The sequence below is a fragment of the Giraffa tippelskirchi genome, chromosome 2, assembly GCF_054371585.1.
Source record: "Giraffa tippelskirchi isolate mGirTip1 chromosome 2, T2T-mGirTip1v1.2.pri, whole genome shotgun sequence".
NCBI classification, from domain to species: Eukaryota; Metazoa; Chordata; class Mammalia; order Artiodactyla; family Giraffidae; genus Giraffa; species Giraffa tippelskirchi.
Window position 1 is genome coordinate 158,965,898 of NC_137276.1, and position 10,044 is coordinate 158,975,941.

Here is a 10,044-nt window from a genome sequence, read left to right on the forward strand (position 1 = left end):
TTGAAGGCAGGAGGAGAAGGGGATGACAGAGGATGAGATGGTTGGATGGCCTCATTGACTCAATGGACATGAGTTGGAGTAAACTCTGGGAGTTGGTGATGGTCAGGGAAGCCTGGCGTGCTGCAGTCCATTTGGTCGCAGAGTTGAACACGACTGAGCAACTGAACTGAACTCCCTGGTGGCTCAGTGGTAAAGAATACACCTGCCAATGCAGGAACTGCAAAGATGTAAATTCGATCCCTGGGTCATGAAGATCCCCTGGAGAAGGAAATAGAAACCCATTCCAGTATTCTTGCCTTGAAAATCCCATGAATGGATGAGGCTGGTGGAATACAGTAATACAGTTCATGGGGTAGCAAAAGAGTCAGACATGACTTAGGGACTAAGAAATGAAAACAACAGTCTGTTATTTTACAAAATATTTCTCAATTTAGGTTTGTCCAGTGTTTACTCATCTTTTTACACTTAAAAATATAGTATACAGAAGTAGCATTGTTTTCTTCTCACAGCATTATATCAATATGTCTTCTTACTGGTGATGACATTCGTAATTTGGCTAAGGAGGTGTTTGCCAGATTTTCCACTGTAAAATTACTATTATATTTTTTCCTTTATAATAAATACAATGATCATAAGTATGGAGTTCAATGAGTTCTGACAAAAGTATACACCTAGATAACCCACACAGCTAAGATACGGAACATTTCCATCCCTTCAGAATATTTGCTTATGTGGCTTCCTAGCAACCACTCCATGATAACACCCCAAAAAGTAACTCTTCTGATTTCTTTGGATGTACTTCTGGATTCTCTCTGCTAAAATTTGTTAAGGATATTTGGATATATGCCCATGAATTATATCAGTTTATAATTACACTCTTTTAATGTTCTTGTCTTATTTTGGTATCAGAATTATTCTGGCTTCAAAAGTAAGTTGAAAAATCCTACCTTTCTGTTTTCTGAAAGAGTTTATGTAACAGTGTTATTACCATTTTCCCAAGTATTTAATAGAATTCATTACCGAAGCTATTTGCACCTAGAGTTTTTATGGTGGGTAGGTTTGTAGCAATGAATTCATATTGTTTAATAGATAACATGGTTATCAAGAGTTTCTATTTCTTTGTGGGTATGTTTTTAAAGTTTGTGTCTTTAATTTAAATTGTCAAATTTATTGGCACAAAGTTGTCCACAAAATTGTCTTCCTGTGTTTTAATGTTTGTAAGATCAGTAGAGATGTTCTCTCTTTGAACTCTAATATTGACAGCTTGTGCTTTTTCTCTTTTGTCTTGATCTGTAGAGCTATGCAGTACTCTTGCCTGGAAACTCCCATGGACGGAGGAGCCTGATAGGCTGCAGTCCACGGGGTCGCTAAGGGTCGGACATGACTGAGCGACTTCACTTTCCGTTTTCACTTTTATGCATTGGAGAAGGAAATGGCAACCCACTCCAGTGTTCTTGCCTGGAGAATCCCGGGGACGGGGGAGCCTGGTGGGCTACCGTCTATGGGGTCGCACAGAGTCGGACACGACTGAAGTGACTTAGCAGCAGCAGAGCTATGATGTTTTCCAAACTAATGATCTTTTAAAATTATTAACATGTGAGTATGTTTTTCTTTTTTTGGTATTATATTTTCTATTTTGCTGGCTTTCTTGTTATTATTTTCTTCCTCTTACTTATATTTGGATTTCTAGCTTCTGAAGGTAAAAGCATTGATTGTTAATTTTAAAATTGCACTCATTGTTAATGTAAGTATTTGAAGATTATAAATTTCTCTTTAAGTGCTCTGTTAGTTGCATTCCACAAATTTTGCTATATTTTACCTATAAATTGCTTTAAATTGCTTAATAATATCCCACATGTTTTTCCATTTACATTACTGTCTACAACTCTTAAGGATAAACAGCTTTTGTTTTCTCCAATACTCCACTGACCAACATAAATACTGCTTCAGTCATTTCTAATATCATACTCTTGTATTCTGAGAATTTCTTTGGGGTACATATACAGGAGCAACATTTTTATTGTATATTCAACTACCTTAATCATCTGAACAATTTACAAAATATATTTTTCCTTGATTTCTATGTAAGTATGTTTCACTTGTGTTTAAAGTGATGTTTCCTTCTTTTTCAATCCACATATCTTTATTGAATAGAAGTGTTGTAGCATGTATTTTTGTCTTAACTAGTTTTGAAAAGACTGTATCTTAGACATTTACTCTGTTTTCAGACTAAACTCCTTTCTAATATACCATGGTTTTCATCATTAATGAATATTAAACTTTAACAAAACATTTGTAAATATACTGAGTTTATTATGTTTTTTCTTTAATATATTTTTATAATGATTTTTTTCCAAGTTGAATCCAATGTACATTGCTGGATAAATACAGTCTTGTTATAATGTATTTTTAAATATATTGCTTTATATGTTTTACTCTTTTTTGGAATATATGTTCATAAATGAGATTAGTTTATTCTATTTCCTTTCTCATTCTATCCAATCTTGTTTGGGCATTAAAACTGTACTGGTCTCATAAAGCTGTGGAACAGTCTCTCCTATTTTATTCTCTAGAAAAGCCTTTAATTCTATCCATTGAATCTTTGTTATATTTCAACTCTAAAAATAGCTGGGTTAAGCAACTATACTCTAATAAAAATTAATTAAAAACAATTGGGGCGTATGAGAGAGTATCTGTGTATGTGTTTATTTAATGGTAATAAATCAATTTTTTTCTTTTTCTCTGATACAGTTTTTGTAAATTTTATTTCTCTAGAAGTTGTTCATTTGTTTAAAATTTCAAAATTAGCACATACAATGTTCATTTTGTTTTAGTGGTTAATCTCTGTTTAATCTGGAATTATATTCCTTTTATTTCTGTTATTATTTTTAGTGGGTTTCTCTTCTTGTCATAAACATTTAATTTTACTTTCTGTTATCTCAAAGAAACATCTTACAATTTCTGTGATTATTTGATTTCTACTTTTTCATTTTCTTCTAATTTACTGTGCTTCAGTTATTTTATTTTATGTAACATTAAATTGAAGGCTTTTCTCTTTCTGTTAATCAGATAAGGCTGACTACCACCAACAAAAAGAATCCCAGTCATTTGTTGTTCAGTTCCTAGGTTGTGTTCAGCTCTTTGCAACCCCATGGACTGTAGCACACCAGGCTCCCCTGTCCTTCCTTGTTCCGGAGTTTGCTCAAATTCATGTCCATTGAGTCAGTGATGCTATCTAACCATCTCATTCTCTGCCATCCCCTTCTCCTTTTGCCTTCAATCTTTCCCAGCATCAGGGTCTTTTCCAATGAGTTGAGTGTTCACATAAGACAGCAAAGTATTGGATCTCCAGCTTCAGCATCAGTCCTTCCAATGAATATTCAGGACTGATTTCCTTTAGGATTGACTGGTTGGATCTCCTTTCAGTTCAAGGGACTCTCAAGAATCTTCCCCAGGACCTCAATTCAAAAGCATCAATTCCTCAGTGATCAGCCAGTCAGTAGATTCCCAAAATAGAAGTCTCCTTCTTTCTCACTTTATATCCAATTAGCTTACATTCCTCCAATTGATTTTCAACCTCAAACCCCTCTGCTTATGTAGAAGGTAGGTCTTCAGAGTCCTCCACAGGATTTTTGTATCCAGGCTTCAAGGGAAAAAGAGAGAGCATGTGTGGGAAAAGCTCTTCATTCCTCAAGGATAACAGTCATCACAACCATTCACATTTACTCACGAGCCCTATTGTTTGACCACAAGTCTGTGTGGTAAAGTTGGGAAACACAGTCTAGATGTGCACCAAGCAAAAAGAAAACATAGATATTGGTCAGCACTGGGCCAGTCGTGCCAGAGTGCATACTTGTAGTCACAAAATATCTACTTTCTCCTTCTTTCTATACTCACATCTTCCTGAGAAACATCCCAAGGACACACCCTATCACTGTATACTGCTCAAAGTCCAGGACTTAGGTGATTTTCTGCCCTCTTCTTCAAATTCAGACATGATAGCTGTTCCAGCAGGCTTTAAGTAATAAAATTAGTTATCTTCTCCTTTCCACAAACCTTGCACAATGTTAAACCAGGGACAGAAAAACCACTCCACAAGCTCTGATTCAGAAAGAATAGGAGATATAAAACAACCATTATTCACCTCTCCTTGATTGCCTTATCTGAGCACACTCTTACAGGCAACACTAGTGGTTAAGAATCCACCTGCCAATTCAGGAGACACCAGAGATGAAGGTTCAATCCCTGGATTGGGAAGATGCCCTCGAAGAGGAAACAGCAACCCACTCCAGTGTTCTTGCCTGGAAAATTCCATGGACAGAGGAGCCTGGTGGGTTATAGTCCATGGAGTCACAAAGTGTCAGACACAACTGAGTATGCACATACCACCACTCTTACTCTTATTGAGACATAAATGATGATGTAAGCAAACCTGACTTTGAATTCCAACTCTGCCACTTGCTTTAAGGACAGATTTTGTGACATAACTAGTGATTATTTGGCACTAAATTGTTTTGCATGATGTAAATCTAACAGCATTTCTTGCCCTTGAGCTAAACTAAAAATAAATATAGCATACAGTTTCTCCAGGTAGGAGGGGGAACTTCCATATCTTTAAATAATGCTTAGCTTTGGTTCTCCCTAAAAGCAGAGCTTGAGATAAAGTCTTACATGTGTGAAGTGATCCCAGGTCACTGGAGACATGGAATTGTAAGAGTGAAATAGGAAAGAAAGGAAGACTAACCTTGATTCTGCTATGAACTAAATTCCCCTGCAGAGTTTCTGAAAAAGACTGAGAATATGTCTCAGAAATATCAGCCTGAGACTCCCTTGGTGGTCCAGTGGTTAAGACATTGCCTTCCAATGTAAGGGATGCAGGTTCTATTCCTGGTAGGGGAGCTAAGATATCACATGCCTTGAAGCCAAAAACCTAAAACCTAAAACAGAAACAATATTGTAACAAATTCAATAAAGACTTGTAAAATATGGTTCACATCAAAAAAAAAAAAAGAACTGTCAGCCTAGGGAGAGGGATTTTTATCCCCTGATTCCTGTCTACTACACGTCAAGGAAGACACTGTCTCTCTGGCTGATTCAGAATCACAATGTCAGCTCCCACAGCATCCCATATTGAGATAAAAAGAACCCATAGGGCAAAAAGCAAGACATGAGGAAGAGGTAAGATATATCTGAAGACTGCTGGTTGTCACAGCAATAACCAGAACCAAAAGGTGGTGGGAATTTATAAACTGGCATAAAGTAGTCCAACCTAATCCCACCCGCCAATTTGGTAATTTATACACAGCAGGGTCAATTTGCAGATGTTTGTTCAATGAGAACATGCAAACTGTTCGTTCATAGTTGCTTTAGATTTCATTCCTCTAGATAAATACAGAATTGTCAAACTTCTATTCAAGTGAGAATCCTGACTTTTGAGCTAGGAATCTTGATGCTGGGGAAAACTACAAGGATTGTTCTCTGGATGCCAAGACATATACTGTTCAAATAAACTGTGACAGCCATAAATCCTGCCTCTGAAACTTTATGATTTATATTAGTTCTGTGTATTGATCCAGACTTGCATTTTCCATTTGCTTGATGATTATAGTATTTGCTGCTGTGGTTGAAAAAAAATGCCTGTAACACAGCTTTGCAGGACACTTGAAAATTTTTTTAAATGAAAAATGTGTATGTGTGACTTTTCCTTTACCTAAGTTTATTTCTAAATTTCAGGACTAACATATAATCTAAGATCTTCTCTTTGACCTCATCATTCAAATTTCTAAATTGCCACTCCTCCCCACCCTACTTCTGCCATAATCTTTAATAGGATTCATCTAAGATGTGACAAAGTCATCTAAAAATAGATATACTTGCTTTGGTTTGGGGTTTTTGGTCAGTATTTAAAAGTATAAATTCACATTTATGAAGGACATATAAAATGTTATAACACAACTTAATTTAGTGAAAGTGGACACCACAAATAACCTTTCTTGATAGTTTTACAGAAATAGATGGCTTATAGAGACATTATGCTTTGTTACAGGTAATACAAATCTTCTGTTTGTAGATTAAATTCCATTTTTATTTTAAGACGTGGAATTGTTTAATTAAATATAGGAAACCAGAAATGCAGAAGTTATTGAACTCTTAAGTCATTGGGAGTGTTTTAATTCATTTCAGATTAGGCATTTTTCATGTCTAGTCTCAATACACAAATAATGCATGCCACCTACAGATGACTAACTTGACAGCAAATTCACACTTTCAGCCTCTCATATCTTACTTCTTCTTCCCAATGATCACAGGATATATTCTTTTTCTTATCCTTCTTCCAACCACTTTTCCCATTCAAGATGCATTTCATTTCATAAATTACCAAAAACTAATATAAGAAGAATCAGAAAATCTGAACATCCTTGTGTGTCAAATAAATTAAATTTATAATTATAAAATTTCTCACATAGAGAACTCCAGGCCCAAATGGCTTCATTGGTAAAATCTATCAAACATTTAGTGAAAAGAAATCCAAGAATACACAAACACCTTTAGAAAACAGAGAAACTCTGTTCATTCCACTTCTCTTTTTATGAGCCAGCATCACCCCAGTATCAAAATCAGTCAACGATTTTATTTGAAAAGAGTATTAAATATGAACATAGATACAAAGTGACAGAGATACAAATTTTAGTTTTATTGCTTGTAAAGCTGTGTGACATTCATCTCTCAGGTCTTTTAATCTCTCAGGTCTTTGGTTTAGAGTCACACTCATCTTTAATTAAAACAGGTGTATTTTTTACATGTTGTTTTATAATATTTTTATTAAGTTTATGTCATGAATACTTTTTCATGTCATTAAATATCCATCTATAATTTTTTAGCTCTTCTCAAAGTAATGCTTCTGTTTAAGCAGTCTTGATTGGCTTTACAGAAGTACTACTTCTGAGTATTTTACACATTCTTTGTTTGGTGTATTAAAACACACACACAATATGAAAAATTCCTTTTAGTGTTGAATGTAATATATGTTCTTTTAAAAATCATTTTGGTATGTTTGATCTAAGTTAATCTCAATTTTTTTTAAAAGTGTTAGGTTTAAAAGAATTTTACCTGAGGATTTTGAAAAAAAAGTATGACATAAATCTTTCAGGATAATAATAAACAGGCCAAAACTACTGGAAAGATGAATAGTAAGCAAAAGATCTCATTATGTTATAAATGTTATAAAAAGCATCAATATTTGAAAATTACCAGATGCTGGTCTAGGGCTATGCAAATTTTAAGTACATAGTATAAATTTTGGGGAAACCAAGCCCAAACTCTCTGTATGGCTCTCACTCTCTGTCTCTTTCTAAGAAGAAGTTTGTGTGATTCTATAACTCCTTTAAAGTTGTACTACATCTCTCAGTAATGTCCAACTCCTTGCAGCCCCATGGACTATAGCTTCCCAGACTCTTCTGTCCATGGAATTCTCCAGGCAAGAATACTGGGGTTGGTAGCCATTGTTGCCTTCACCAGGAGATCTTCCCAACCCAGGTATCAAACCTGGGTCTCTTGCATTGCAGGTAGATTCTTTAGTGTCTGAGTCACCAGGGAAGTCACACTTTTAACCAAAACTTTTAACCAAACTTTTAAGTGAAACTTTAACAGTTTGTTGACAACTCTGTACAGAACTGTCAGCTAATTAATGAACATATATTACCTGTGTAGAAATAAGAGAACATATTATAAAGATATGATGATTTTTCAAATGTATTTATATTTCTTCCATAACCCAGGAATATTGTGAAATAGCTACCTTAATATATTTCATGAAATAAAGATTGTTTCATATCAAATGGAACCATGTATTTAAAAAAATTCCCAACTAGATTCATTCATTGAATCATTCATTCATTGAAGACTCCTGATATCCTTTCAATCTTAATATTGGTTTAAATGCTAATCAAGAAAATTGACAGTCTTTTCTAATTTGAGTTCAGATTTTGCTCATGAATTTAATAGAGCATTTTCCCTTTAACCCTGACCATACATAAATATTGTATATTCATAAAATTTAATGAAACTTAACTTTAAAAATGTACCACAAAAGAGAAACAGCTATAAATGCCAAGGTTTTCACTGACTAATGTAACAGAAGTCTATAATCACAGACTCCAACTGCCCCCAAACAAATTACAGTGACAAAAACTGTCTGCAAAAGAAAAGTCAAAATGAATTTAATATGGAATCAGCTTCAGTGGAGTTATACAACAGAATAATCACTAAAGATTAAAATGAGATCTGACAGCAAGGCAAGATATGACTCCTGGATCCAGAGTGCAGAGTTTTATTGCCAATGCTGAGCTGGAAACCTGGCCTAGAAAGGGGGGATGTCCAGAAGGAAGCCACACTGGGATTGGAAAGCAGGCTTTTACCCATAAAGGTTAGTGATGTTGAAACCTCAAAAACCTCAGAGGTTCAAATTGGGTAAGTCAGTATTTCAGAGTGGTAGGGTGGGGTGGCCTGTCTGGTTCTTCTGGGTAGCCGAGAACACAGCATCCTGGAGCAAGGCATTTGAAGTTCTGTTCCCAAGCAGTGGCTCTTAATTTTCCCAAGAAATCAGTGTCAGCCACTTAGCATTCTCTGCCCCAGTTTTCTTCTCAGTATAATCAGATGAATACATTGACCACATATTGAATTTACTAGGATGTTACCAGTTAGTGTTTTAAAATAGAAGAGAATAAAATAGAACAGAACAGAAATTATAGAGCTATAAGAGATTTTACAGATCCACTAACCCACTCCTCTCAACACTATTGCTTTGAGAGAAGAGACATATTCCAAATCTAGTTAGTGCGTTGAAAGCTTCTGTTTTTCAATTTGGAAATAAAGACTAGAATATGCCTTTGAATATTTTATTGTATCTAGGGTTGGAAAAATAAGTATTGCTTTGTGGAGAATTAAAAATTATGATGTAGATAGATATGCAGTGACCTGAAAAGTATTAATAATATATATCTTAACGAAAATTGAAGCTTCAATTCTTTTTCCACCTGACGTGAAGAGCCAACTCATTGTAAAAGACCCTGATTCTGGGAAAGATTGAAGGCAGGAGGAGAAGGAGATGACAGAGGATGAGATGGTTGGGTGGCATCACCAACTCAATGATATGAGTTTGAACAAACTCCAGGAGATGGTGAAGGACACAGAAGCCTGGCATGCTGCTATACATGCAGTTGCAGAATTGGTTGGACACAACTTAGTGACTGAACAACAACAACCTTAAAGAAAAATATTAAACAATGATATACATAATACAAGTCTGTTTCTATTAAAATTAAATAGATATGAACATACCTCTAGGAGAAGGACATGTTGTCAAGTAGTAACAATAATTTTATGGTGAGATTATAGGTTATTTTTATTTTCCTTTTTTGGCTTATCAGTGATTTCTAATATCAGGAATATGCATTTTGTTTATAGTAGAAAAAATATTACATTCTGTGTCCTAAAATGCAAAATTTAACTACCTCAGATCTTCACTGTTAGCTTAGACCTCTCTTTTAAGCTCCAGAAACATTTCTCCAAATTTCCTATGTATAATTTAGAGCCCCATTGCTCTCTAGTTAAGTCTTCCTTGGGACATTAGCTCTCAGTCAGCTGTATTACTACCCTACCTTTGGAGTGGTAATTGAGTACTTTATACCAAGGCCTCAGGCCCACTTTTGATAACAAGGGAAACGAACAGGTAGGTCCCAAAGTGCAAATCTTCGTTTGTCAGCACATAAGCTATTTTACCTTTCAGAACAATAATAAATACAGCTCAGATTCTAACCATAATCTTCTATAAATTCCAGCTTATTGGATCATTTACCCTCAGTACAGCTGAACTTCAACCTCAGTGGAATCACTGATTTATTAAGTCCTCTGCTTTCCCCCATCTGTCAGTTCTTTACTCTCTTCCTATGCAGGTTAGAGTCTGTGGTTATTATTGCAACCACTCTTTCCCCTGCCCTCTTTATCTTTCCATTTCACATTTCCAGCAAATCACATTCTCCAAAT

The 10,044-nt window shown here is 35.2% G+C and overlaps 1 long non-coding RNA gene across 1 annotated transcript; it reads left to right on the forward strand.

The window, feature by feature from the left end:
• The first annotated feature begins 733 nt into the window (after positions 1–733).
• Positions 734–2,672, forward strand: LOC145539426 (uncharacterized). The gene is made up of 2 exons (XR_014077789.1): positions 734–928; positions 1,297–2,672. It is a non-coding gene; the product is annotated as an uncharacterized LOC145539426 (long non-coding RNA).
• Positions 2,673–10,044: the final 7,372 nt, after the last annotated feature.